This window comes from Acinonyx jubatus, chromosome D3 (genome assembly GCF_027475565.1).
Source record: "Acinonyx jubatus isolate Ajub_Pintada_27869175 chromosome D3, VMU_Ajub_asm_v1.0, whole genome shotgun sequence".
Taxonomy (NCBI): Eukaryota; Metazoa; Chordata; class Mammalia; order Carnivora; family Felidae; genus Acinonyx; species Acinonyx jubatus.
In genome coordinates this window covers 44,506,457-44,516,751 of record NC_069392.1, presented here as the reverse complement: position 1 = coordinate 44,516,751, position 10,295 = coordinate 44,506,457, and positions in this window count along the sequence as shown.

Below are 10,295 nucleotides of genomic sequence, written 5' to 3'. Positions count from 1 at the left end.
GAGCTGTTAATAGCAGGCCGAAGAACTCTGAAAGACCAGCAGCCAGAACATACTGCACTCTCGGTCCCCTTCTTGAATATTCTCTTCCCCAGTCTGTGCCCCACCCAACCCTGGGCCTGTTGTTCTCTCACACAGCTTCTCTTGTCTCCTCGGCCATATTTTTATTCTTGTGTTTTTTAAACATTTTGTTTTAAGTTTACTTATTTATTTTAAGAGAGAGAGAGCAGGGGAGGGGCATAGAGGAGAGAGAGAATCCCAGGTGGGCTCTGCGCTGGCAGCAGAGAGCCTGACGTGGGGCTTAAACCCACAAACAGTGAGATCATGGCCTGAGCCAAAAACCGAGAGTTGGACATTCAACCATTTGGGCCACCCAGGCACCCCTGTTTTCGTATTTTTAAAAATTGTGGTAAAGTAGGGGTGCCCGGGTGGCTCAGTCGGTTAGGTGTGCAACTTCGGCTCAGGTCATGATCTCATGGTTTATGAGTTCAAGCCCTGCTTGGGCTCTGTGCTGACAGCCCGGAGCCTGCTTCATATTCTGTGTGTCTCCCTCTCTCTCTCTCAAAATAATAATAATAATAATAATAATAATAATAATAATAATGATAATTAGCAAATTAATTAATTAATTAAAACTGTGGTAAAATACATCTAACTTAAAATTTACAATTTTAACCATTTTCAGTGTATATTTCAGTGGCATTAAATATGTTCACAATGTTGTACAACCATCACCACTATTTCTGGAACTTTTTCATCACTCCAGATGGAAATTCAGTACCTGGTAAACAGTAACTCCCTACTCCTCTGTCACCCGGCCACTGCTAACCTCTATTCTACTTTCTGTGTCTATGAATTTGCCCATGCTAGGTACCTCATATAAATAGAATCATATATTGGTTCTTTTGTCCTCTCAGCCCTTTATTCTCAAAATCAAAAGTTTTGTGTTTAGATCTCTGAAAAGCAGCCCACTAGGGATAAGGACTTTCTTTTTTTTTAAGTTTTAATTTATGTATTCGTTTAAGTAATCTCTACACCCAACGTGGGGCTCGAACTCACAGCCCCAACATCAAGAGTTGCACACTCTTCCAACTGAGCCAGCCAGGCACCCCATCCAAACCAAAAGTTTTGTTTTAGACATCTGAAAAGCAGCTCACCAGGGATATGCACTTTCTTCAATACCCATCCCCCCTCTTTTGACCCCCTGCAAGAGTTGGGCTGCATGACCGTGACCTTGGGGTATAAGGTGTATGGGGTATGGGTGTCCCTGTCCTCATCAAATCTCCTCAAAAACCAAATCTCTCCTCCTGACCAAGCTCCTGAGGAGGGGCCATGAGGACACCCCCGCCTGCATTTTACTTTCTGCTTTGTGAGTCCAGCCCTTCATTCTCCCTGCACACTCTGAGCTACCAGTTTGCTCTCCTTCCAGTCGGATGGGGAAGCCATGGTATGCTGAGGGAGCTGTGGGCCTCAGGTTTGTCTCACCAACCCCCAGAGGACAAGGTCCACGCTCCTGGAGTGGCCCCAAGGTGCCCCACAAAATTTTAGGTCAAAAGCTTAACAAATAAGTACTGCTTTAATAGCAGAGGCCCTGGCTTGAGGTAAGTTGGAAGCAGACCGGTCCTATGGGGCCAGAGCAATCTGGTGGGGCCTCAAGTCTGCAGGCTGCCTGTTTGCACAAGTTGATGAGGTAAAGTAAGTAGATGAGGAAAGAAATGCGGAATACTGCTAAGTTTCCACCCACTGCTGCCCCTTCCCCCACCGTACACATGCTCACTCACGTACGCACACGCGCGCTTGTTCACACGCACTCTTTCACACGCTGACATACTCTCTCCCCACCCCCACCTCACACACACCTGCCTCAGGGACTCATGTTTTCCAAGGCTGAGATGAGAAGGCTGGACAGAAGTCAAAGGAACTATTTTCCAGAAGACCCTGGGGCCCATGAGCAGTGGGATCAAAGGTGAAACTGAGAGGGAGAGCAGGGTCTTTTTCTCTCCCTTATCTTTGAGAATTTAGCACTGCTCTGGCCCTTTGGCAAGCTGGGGACAGCACCTGGGGGCCAGTGGGCTGGCAGTGGTGGCGCCCGAGGTGGGGAAGCTGCCTTGAGAGACTGTGGGTACCCAGGGGGGGCAGGGGAAGTGTAAGGAGAAGGGGAAGTGTCAGGGAAGCAGAAGGACTGTCAGCTTGTTATCATGTGTATGATTCCCCCCCAGGAGCTCTCAGGGGGTCTTTGATCAACTTTGCCCACAGTAGGGGCGCCAAACAGAAAATTCTACCTCGTCCTAAGTGTAGAATTTATTTTTATCTCACAGGATAAAAACCAGCAAAACTGATTCTTCATTGTCAAGAATTCCCTACCTCCCTTTCCTCCGTGGTCTTTCCCAGTTCCCTTGGTCAGGCAAGTCCACTGCCGCCGGTGTTGAGATCTGTGGAGTCTGGGCAGGAAGTAAGGAACCCTGCCGGACCCCCATCCTCCTGTCTTTATTATTTATTTATTTATCTATCTATCTATCTATCTATTTATTTATTTAAAAAAAATTTTTTTTAACGTTTATTTATTTTTGAGACAGAGAGAGACAGAGCATGAATGGGGGAAGGACAGAGAGAGAGGGAGACACAGAATCGGAAGCAGGATCCAGGCTCTGAGCCATCAGCCCAGAGCCCGACACGGGGCTCGAACTCACGGACCGCGAGATCATGACCTGAGCTGAAGTCGGACGCTTAACCGACTGAGCCACCCAGGCGCCCCATCCTCCTGTCTTTAAAATGCACAATCATCCCTTCATAGGTTTGTTGAAATAATTAGATAGGAAAAAGCCATATATATATGAATATACATATGATATGTATGTGTATATATGTGTATATTCACCATGTCTATGTACATAGGTCTGTGTATGCATACCATATATATGTACTATGCATAGTACCCAGCACATGGTAAGCAGTAAATATCACTATTGCTATCTTTATCCTCATCTATGATGGCTTTCCACAGCAGTTGGCTTTAGGTGGCAGGAGATTGGAATAAATGGAATGTGACCAGGAAATAAAGTGACATTTAAGTCTATTAGCACTTACATCATCCAAGTGAACATGGAGTCACCCCGGAAGTCCTCATTCCTTCATTCGGGATGTCACAGAACAGGATGCATTACATTCTCCAGACGTCTGTGACGTCTGTACTTAAGAGAACGGTAGTTTCTCAGGCTGGTTCACTTTCCTGATCTCCACGGCTGTTCCAAATACTTTCGTTCTCTTCAAACCCCTTTCCCCTTACTTGCCCTTCTGTCTGGGCCTTGCCTCTCACCAAAAGGGAAAATAGAAGCTGTCAGATGGGAACTTCACCTTCCCATCTCATCCATGCAAACCTGCTCGCCTGGGCACTTCGCTTCCCTTCTCTTTACCTCCCCTCCCACTTAGGGTTAATCCCTCTTCTCTGCTCCTTCTGATTCTAGCTCCTCCTGCCATCTCAGGAACCTGACCACATCTTTCTTTTGGTAATTTGACCCCTGTCTCTCACCTGGCTGTAGACACCCTCAGGTCTTTTTTTAGCAACAAGAAAACAGAAATAAAAAACAACGAACTTGACCTCTTTCTTCATCCCCATTGTCAGGAGCTGGCTCCCCCAGTACTGCCAACACCCCCACTGAGGAGACAAAGCGACCGCTGCTTGGTGTGGTGAGCAGGAGGGAAGTGCAGTGAAGCTTGGTTTTCAGAGGAGGGAAGACAAGCCCAGAATGCATCAGGACTCGGAAGCTGGGTTTGAGGTTAGTCTTTCAAGGTGGGGGATCTAGGACTTGGGTAACGAGCTTGATACCACAGCCCAGGATTGGTGGGGGCGGCAACAGGAGGGATTCAAAGCATCTCCAGGCACAGACTGTATGTGCTTCTCATTGAAGAGTTGATGGGTATCTGGGGGAAGTTACTGTAGTGAGCAATCACCATGTTTGCTTGGGAGGACGGTCGCGAAGAGTGGAGGAATGCCAGCGAAGACGGGACTAGCTACCTCACGCCAACTGGGCAGTAAGGCGTGGTTTCACTTCCCTGCGTCCAGGCTGAGTGTGGGGTGGAAGGTTTTGGTTCTCAGCTTTGAGCTTCAGCCCTAGCTCCTTCCTCACATTCACAACTAAACTCGTCAAAACAATTTCTCTGCTTGCTGACGCCAATTTCTCGCCTCCTCCTCACTCGGAGCCTGATGTGGGCTCGAACTCACGGACCATGAGATCATGACCTGAGCTGAAGTCGGAGGCTCAGTCGACTGAGCCACCCAGGTGCCCCCCCTCAGGTACCTTCTAAAACAGCAGTCGTCCTCAGCCGCGATCCTGTCTTTCAATCTGGTTGATACTTTGCAGGCCTCATCACACAGGGCCTCTAGGGCCTCGGTCTCCTGCTCTTCGGTGCCCAGCATGCCCCAGGGGTCCTGCTATCTCTCTCACACCACTCTTTCTCTGTTTTGTAGACACATCCCCGTCTGTCCAGGTGTTAAACATTATCGTCCCACCAGGCCTGGTCCTGGGGCTGCCCTCCTCCCTCTGTGCTTGCCCCCCTGGCAAAGCCATGTGTTCACGCACTCCAGGCACATTTGTAAACGTATGTCTCCAGCTTGACCTGTCTTTGGAGCTCTGGACCCACATACACAACAGTCTACATGACATCTCCTCTGAATGTCTCCAAGCCTTTACACTCCAAGATCTTTGTGGAAGCTAACACTGTGACAAAACAAACAAACAAAACAAAACAAAACAAAAACAAATTTCAGGGCTTTGACATAGTAAAAGCTTACTCCTCTCTGATATGCCGGTCCAGAGCAGGAGTTTCTGGTCTGCTGGTCATCTCTCCCACATGGTGACTCAAAGGTCCAGGTTCTGTGCCACCTGCTGTATCTTCAGAGTCCTCTGCATTTATCCAGTGGGCAGTACAGGAGAGGAACGAAGTACATTCCCTCTACCCTCCTAGATTTAATAGCCAGGTCTATGAAATAAACTGACAACAGGCAGATTAATAGGAGAAAAGTATACAAATGCATTCATTTTTACTATTACACTACGGGGGATATCACAGGATAAAACTAAGTGAATACCCCCAAAATGGTGAGAATTGAAAGCTTAAATACTGTCTTATAGGGGAAGGGGAGGGGAGATAAAGACAATGCAGGAAAGAGGAAATTATTTTTAGGAAGGATGAGAGACCAGATGGGAGGTATGACAGGGCGCGAGAAAGTTTGTCTGGCTGTGGTGCTGGCTTCCAGTCCTCTCCTGTGAGAAGAGTCAATCTTCTTGGGTTGATGAAACTCCCCAGGCGGGGAATCCATGACAATGGAGTTTGTTTTGGAGGATCTGACTTTAGGCAGGTAAGGGGACTGCAGAGAAAGCAAACTGCATTTGCTGGTTTTCAAGTGCCTTCAGTTCAAAATAACTAATTTGCCAAAGTGGCACATTTTGGGTTGGCACGTCCTGAACCCCTTCAACAGGGAAAAAGGGAGTGTCAAAGCCACATCTGAGTTTTAAAAGCTTTGGCCTGGGAAATGGTATCACTTCTACTCATGTTCTGTTGACCAAAAGAACCCCCCCAAAACAAAAAACAAAAAACAAAACAAATCAAACAAAAAGTCACGTGGTATTATGGGTTAGATTGTTGCCTACCATCACCCCAAAAACGATATGTTCAAGTCCTAACCACAGGTGCCTGTGGATGTGACCTTATTTGGAAATAGAATCCTTTGCAGATGTAATCAGGACACCCCATGTCCTGATCACTGCAGAAGTCTCCTGACTGGTCTGCCTTTGCCCGTGCTAGTTCCTCGTTGAGCTTCCAGACTCCTGCCACAATTCAGTTTCTAAATCTCAAATCTGCTCATGTTATCATCCTATTTAAATATGTTAAAGATGTTCCATTGTCTAGAGGATAAAGGTAAATTCCTTGTGGTCAACAGGGGCCTTCATAGTCTGACTGATGGTTCATTTGATGTGTCAACTTGACAGAGCCATAGGTGCCCAGACATTATTCTAGGTGTGTCTGTGAGGGTGTTTCTGGATGAGATCAACATTTGAATGGGTAACTAAGGCTAGTTGCCCTTTCTGATGTTGCTGGGTCTCATCCAATCAACCTGAAGACCTGAATAGAACAAAAAGACTAAGAGGGAAATCCTCCTGCCTAATTGTCTGAGCTGGGACCCTGGTCTTTTCTGCCTTCAGACTCAAATGGAAAAACCCACTCTTCTTGGGTCTTGAGACTGTTGGCTTTTAGATTAGAGTTTATGCCTTTGGTTCTCCTGGCTTTCAGTATTTTGGGCTTAGGCTGGAAATACACCATCGCTGTCTTGGGTCTCCAGCTTGCTGACTACAGATCTGAGGACTTTTCAGCCTCCAGTCATGTAAGCCTATCTATCTATTTATCTATCTATCTATCTATCTATCAATCATCTACTATCTATTATCTATTCTCTCTCTCTCCATCCTTCCATCCTTCCATCCTTCCATCCTTCTTCTTGGTTCTTGGTTCTGCTACTCTGGAGAACCCTGACTAATATATTGACCCTATCTATCTCTCTACACACCACACTCCCACCTGATGTTAGGGCTTTGCATATGCTCTCCCCCTAGAAAATCTGTTCCTTCTCATCTTGCCCAATTTACTGCTACTCATTTTTCCTATCTCAGGTCAAGCATCACTTCTTCCCTAATTTCCTTGACCAGGTCCACTCTCTCAACTAGATATTCATTAACACACCATGAATGCCTCCACTGTAGGACTTGTCAAAGTTATGTGGCCATTTCACTATGTGTCTTCCCTATAGCCTGTGAGCCTCAGGAAGATAGTTACCATGTTGGTAGTAACTACTACTCACTACCATGCCCCAGCACCTAGCTCAGTGCCCAGCCAAAAGAATGTGTGGATTGAGTTTTGCCACCATTTGCAGGGGACATCTACTTGGAATACACACCAGGAATGATCAGGGCTGTGATAGACAGTTATCCTTGTCCTAGGTTGGGGAAGAGGGAAGAGACAAAGAATAGGTGGCTTACATCCAGGGGTTGTTCTATGGGGACCTGTCATCACCACAGCAAGGGCACCAGTCAGAATGGAGGCAGAAGGGTGGCTGGAGGCAAGTCAGGACAGATGCCACTCAGTTGCTCCAAGGACACTGACATCACTCAAAGCATCACTGGAACAGGCCATCTGAAATTACCTATTTTCTCTCTTTTTAAAAAAAAATTTTTTTAACGTTTATTTATTTTTGAGACAGAGACAGAGCATGAACGGGGGAGGGACAGAGAGAGGGAGACACAGAATCTGAAACAGACTCCAGGCTCTGAGCTATCAGCCCAGAGCCCGATGCGGGGCTCGAACTCATAGACCACAAGATCATGACCTAAGCCTAAGTCGGACGCCTAACTGAGTCACCCAGGCATGCCCCCCCCCCTCATTTTCTCTCTTTAAGGCTTGCTATGGACTGGATTGTTGTGTCCCCTCAAAATTCATATATTGAAACCCTAATCCCTAATGCAATGGTATTTGAAGATGGATCCTTTGAGGGTAATTTCGTCATGAGGGTGGAGCCCCCATGAGGGGATTAATGCCCTGATAAGAAGAAACACAAGGAGCACCTGGGTGACTCAGTAGGCTAAGCATCCAACTCTTGATTTCGGCTCAGATCGTGATCTCATGGTTTTGAGATCAAGCCCTGTGTCGGGCTCTGTGCTGGGCATGGAGCCTACTTATGATTCTCTCTTCTGATCCCACCTCTTTCTCTCTCTCTCTCTCAAAAATAATGAGAAGAAGAAGAAAAAGAAATACAAGAGAGTTTGCCCTTCTCTTTGCTCTCTGCTACACGAGAATACAGTGAGAAGATGGCTTTCTGCAAACCAGAAAAGATTGCCCTCACCAGTCACCAGATATGCCGGTGCCTTGCTCTTGGACTTCCCAGCCTCCAGAACTGAGAAATAAATGTTTGTTGTTTAAACTACCCCAGTCTATGATATTTTTGTTATAGCAGCTCAAGCTAAGACAAAGCTGGATTTTGTTTTTTGAAAACGCCGGATGCCATTTGGTGCAAAAAGTCACGGGAGTAGGTGATGGCTCAGAATGACAGTGTTTCAGGTCAAAACGGGAGGTGAAGATATGTCTTAACGAGACTGATCTCTTATCCCACTGATCCTCTTCTCGTGCCAGACCCAGAAGGGGAATCTCCCACATGTTTTATACCACAGACTAATACTAATAGCTGATGTGTAAGTGCATGCTGTGTGTCAGGGGCTACCTGCATACTTCATGTTCATTATCTTGTGGGCCCCTCACCACCTCCTGAGAGAAAAAGCCAGAGTCAATCCCATTTTAGAGCTAAGGTCTGAAGCTTGGGAAGGTTTCATAACTGCCCCCAGCTGCGTCGGCTCATGAGGGGCAGAATGCACCTGCTACGAGAACGTGCACCTCGGACGTCAGAGCCATTCTTTGAACCACTCTTGTGTGCTGCCTCCCGAGTGACTGCCTGAGAGAGCAGTGATTGTTTAAATAAGGTTTAGAATCATTATTACAGCAATAGCCTCATTATATTTCACTAGGGGAGATAAAGCACGTGAAAGTGCTATGCTATTAATTACTACTGTAATACGTACATGTGCCCACACGCGCACACACACACACACACACACACACATGCATGGAGATAATGGAAGGGAGACATGCTTTCCAGATCCTTGCTACTAAAAGTACTAAAAATGTGGCTTGTGCCCGGAAACATTGGTTCCCCAGAATCTCGAGTGCCCTCCTAGATGCGCCGACTCCATATCTGCTCTTCAACAAACCCACATGCTTGGTAAAGTTTGAGAAGCCCTTTCAGGATCAGAATCTTTGCCTTCCACCTATGACCCCACACTAACAGCTATGACCTGCAAACTTCTGGAGGTAGAAAAATCACTGGGTAACTTGTTGCAAATATGGATTCCTGGGTCTCACTCTCGGAGATTCCAGAATTCCCGGGCCTTTTCATTTCTAAAAGACATGCCAGGTGATTCTGATGCATCTGATCCTACTAGGACTCCGTACTTTGACAAGCGCTCATCAAATATTTCTTTAGTTTTCCAGCAGAAAATACGTCCTTAATAGTAACTTAATAGTAAAAGCTCTGGAAACTGCTTTTGGCAACAACAAAAGTCCAGATCTTGTCTTCATTGGAATCAAGAGAACTGTTTTAGTTTGGGAAAGTCTATATAATAAACCTCTAATTCTCCTCCTTCTCTGCCTCTCCCTTCGCATCTGATTTCTATTCACTTCTCAGCAGCTGGGGCTCATGCTTTGATTTAGAACGGTGGTAGAGACTTCCTGAGAATCATTTTAATCATTCTGAAAAAAATGAAAAGCTTGCACTGTCTTTTTTGAGATAGTTGAGTTAGCACACCTTTTTGGACCACTTGGGGCATGTGAGCTCTGCGAATCCCACAGAGCAAACTAAGGTCTCTCAAAAGTGAGAACTCGGGGGTTTCAGTGACCAGACAGCTACGGAAAATACCCATCCCCAAAAGGTGATTGGGAATTAAAGGGACTTCCCAAACTTGGAATGGCTCAAGAGCTTTCAGCGAAATTGACACTGTGGGCTGCTCTGTGTGCTTAGAGAGGCCATCCACATTCAGTGACTGTGTGGTGGAAATGTGTGCTGAGATGTGGGGAAGCCTGGAAAGGACAAGGGGACTGTGTGACAAGTCAAGAAGCAGGAGGCCCTTTGCTGGGCCCGGAGGACAGGTGGCGGCCAAGGACCAGAGGGAGCTTTGAGGTTTGGATGGGGCAGGAGACCCCAGACGTGAAGCAGAGGTGCAGAGAGAGGGATTTCAGATGGACAGGAAGGAGGAAATGCAGGCTATGGGTTGACTGCAGGGGGTGGGACAGCCAGGAAAGCTTGTGACGAAGGCAGTTGGGAGATGAGCCAGTGAGGAAAGTGATTACATTGCACAGATGGAGAAGCAAAGGAGTGTCCTGGTAGAGAAGAGGAAAGCAACTTCCATCCTTCTTCCCTTCCTTCCCCTCCTGTCCCGTCCCCTCCCCTCCTGTTAGTATATGTGCTGCCCAGAGAGCAACGCTTTCTCTCTTTTTTTTAATGTTTATTTATTTTTGAATGAGAGAGAGACAGAGGGGGAGTGGGGAAGGGCAGAGAGAGAGAGGGAGACACAGTATCTGAAGTAGGCTCCAGGCCCTGAGCTGTCAGCGCAGGGCCTGATGTGGGGCTCGAACTCACGAACGGTGAGATTATGACCTGAGCCGAAGTCAGAAGCTTAACCGACTGAGCCACCAAGGCA